Source organism: Trachurus trachurus (assembly GCF_905171665.1).
Source record: "Trachurus trachurus genome assembly, chromosome: 2".
Classification (NCBI taxonomy): domain Eukaryota; kingdom Metazoa; phylum Chordata; class Actinopteri; order Carangiformes; family Carangidae; genus Trachurus; species Trachurus trachurus.
Window position 1 is genome coordinate 10265631 of NC_139914.1, and position 3438 is coordinate 10269068.

Genomic DNA, 3438 nt, shown 5'->3' on the forward strand with positions numbered 1-3438 from the left:
TCTTTCTGCACACACTCTTCTTGTTGAATCCTCTGACACATGAGGGGTGAGGACACAATTTCACTAGATGTTTTTTTCAAGGTTCAGTAGATATGAGGCAGTGAGTCAGGTCCAGTGACCCATGCAGTTGGATTATCTACCTCAACAGTTCCTAAACCTCAGACACAAAGAGTACAGTAGGACACACAAGTTTGACATAAAACAGTTGTGATAAACCATCACATGCAAAAATAACCACCAAACCACTAAAACAATCACTTTTAGTATGTAAAAATTTTAATTTGAGTATTAGATTTCCATTATTAGCATCAATAAAATAAATAACTGATCATCTGAATGAAAATCTATTAACTAAGTTCCCTTTTTTACCTTATTTTGCAAGAAAATTGCCTTTACCCACCAGCCAATCACAGACAAGCATGTCAGATCAATGTGTGTGTGTTTGGATGTGTGTTTGTGTGTGTTCATTATCTCAAGGGCCAGTCTACCACATTGGTGTTTGCGATGGATTGCTCTGCTGACCGCCGATGCAAAGAGGTCCTGAGTGAAAATTAACCAAGACACTCCAGAGCTATCTGGTTGGTGTTTACCCTGCTCATTATGAATGCCCCCTTCTCTCCCTTTACCCCTCTTAAGTTTGTGTGTGTGTGTGTGAAGAGCTGTCCTATTGTCACACCGACCTGGCTGCAGATGGCCAGCTTCACACACACTCAGGAAACACCGGTCAGGCAGAATAGTAGCAGGAAGTGTGGGCTTTCATTTGTGCTGCCAAACGGAGGCTGAACGAACCAACCAATCAGGTCTCTCGCCTTCCAACTTCAGAGCAGAGGGAGCTAGTGCAAGACAGACAACAAGTCTGCGAACATAAAGGATGGAGGAATGTAGACTAAATGAGGATGGGAGGCGGGGGAGGGAAGAGAGCAGCGTTGATGGATAGGGAGAAAAGCGATGTGATAAATAAGGAGGAAGAGTCAGATCAAGAAGACAGCAAATATTGGTGTTGCGTAGAGCGTGTTTCCAAGATGTAATTATCATCTTTGTTATGGGCTGGATGCTTAAACTCGGTAATAATTCTCTGACGAGCTGTCACGTCGATAAAGCAATTGAGATGAGACGACTCAAGAGGGAAGAGAAAGAGAGAAAGAGCAGACAGAGACTAACATTATCATGCCTTCATCCTTCGTTCACAAGCAGGCCCCCTGAACGTGCCTGTTGCTATGGCAACTCATTTGAGATCCCACTCTCTCTCTCCCTCTCTCTCTCTCTCTTCAACATCTAAATAAAATCTAGGCTATTTATAGACCAACGCTGGCGACACGCGAGCTCCGCCGATCGCACATACAGTACATTGGATGTGGATGCGCGCACCAAAACAACAGTACAGTAGGCTACAGCAGCTGAGCGTGTATATATGCTCCTTTACACGTGCACACGTATGCACACGTACTCCCCCACAACTCCAGGGCTTGCTGCTGTGTGTCCATCTGTGAATGGAGTCCACCTGCGGTTTTGTTTGTTTACTCCTCATTCCTGCTGTATGTTATTTAAGAAGTAGGTTACATAAACCTGGGTGGGTATACTGTACTGTAAGAAAGGAAAGCAAGGGAGCATGGGTGTGCACTGTGCAGTGATGAACTCCTGGCTGAAATCTTCCTGTTGCAGTTTGATCTATCTGAGCTTTATCCTGTCACTCGGTGCTGAGTGCTCTCCAGGCCAGCTGATAAGGTCTATTAGAATAAGCAGGGAGCCAGACAGCGAGCAATGCAAGTCCACCTATCAGGATACAACAGCACTCCAATGGCAGGCTCATGCTGCACGGGTCTACTTCATGGTTGAAGAGGTCACTTTCAAAGCGTAATCTGTTACAGCCCGCTGATAGAGCTGGTCGAAGCTGCAGTGCATGCAGGGAGTTTGGTACATATGTGGATGAGAAACTTGGAGTTTTCTTATACGACCGGCCGGGTGGTCCAACTCGATGGATGGTGACGCATTAAAGGCTGAAACCCATCGCATTCTGTCTGCACATAGAATAAGAAGTGGATGAATGTCTCTGATTTCAGGCTTAGATCCAGGGATGAAAGACTAAATCTCTCATTTTGTATTGAGGGATGAAAGGGTTTAAGATCTCCTGGAACAGATGCAAATCGCCATACGTGTGTTGTTGCCAGGGTGGGGAGAAGCTAAACTTATTGCATGGCTACAATCAATGGGGGGGCGGGGGGGGTCTCTCCATAAGAGGCCCAGGGGTCAGGAAGCATCCTGGCAGCAGCAGGGATTCAGAGTTGCACAGTGGTGACCGAAATATGCTATAGGAAACAAGTAGGGGATCTGCTAGCCAGGGGGAGAGGGGGAATGCTTTAATGGGGCCCCAGAGATACAGGGGGCCCATGCATGTGTTGTGGAAGCTCAAGCAGCACTTGAGGCATTTTGGTGTCGTAAAAAACTGAATTTATATTCCAGTTTTGTTTTTTGACAGTGTCAATCATAGTAAATGCGCTGCTGCTATTTACCACAAGCACTGTAGGCTATCTTATGCCGATGGCAGTGTTGCATGTTAACCTGCTTTTTGCAGCTCTGCATTTAGAAACACAGAGTTCAGGAGTTGGCTGTCCGCTATCAGCACGCAACAACCTTGTCAAAGCAGCAGGGGGAAGGAGGTGTCGGCGAACCCAGCTGTTAAGGCGGGTGAGATGTAGATGAATCAGAAGTGTGTGTGTGTGTGCGTGTGTGTGTGTGTTTGTGTGTGTTGCAGAGTAGGGTGGGGTGGGCTGATTTTGCAGAGGAGCAGTGAGGCTGAAATTGGTAGTTGCACAGACATTTTCTTTCCTGATGAACTTTATCAGAAGATTGGAACAACTCTCAACTGCAGCAGCTGGTTTAGCCTCTTAGCTTAGCACAGAGACTGGACACTGTGGGCTGGCTTTCCTTGTGACTTGTTTGTGCTAAGCTAAGCTAACAAGGTTCCCCTACATGTTGTTCTACCACATTCCTTTATTGTTAGGGGATTAGGAGATGTAATGCATTAAGGCAAGGTGGTTTGTTTGCATGTGATGGGAAAAGAAAAAATAAATTCCCACACTGCTGCATCTGTTTTTCCTGCAATATTATGTAATACAAATGACAATAATAATATTTATAATAATGATAATTATTATTTAATAGCTCTAACCCTTTTTTTATACTTTAGTACTGATATTTGTATTTGAATCATATTTGTGCTTGCTATTTGGCATCCACGGTGTGTGTGTGTCTGTGTGTGTCTGTGTGTAAAAAAAGAAGAGGAGAGAAAAAAAAGAAAAGAAAGAAAAACGCCCAGTAATGGAGAACGCCCCGCCTCCATCCGTGGGGTTACCATGGCAAACGGCGTCGACGTCACAATGGAAGGAACGCCGTCTATAAGTATTGGAGGGTCCGCGCGGCGGCTTGCGAGCTCCGATG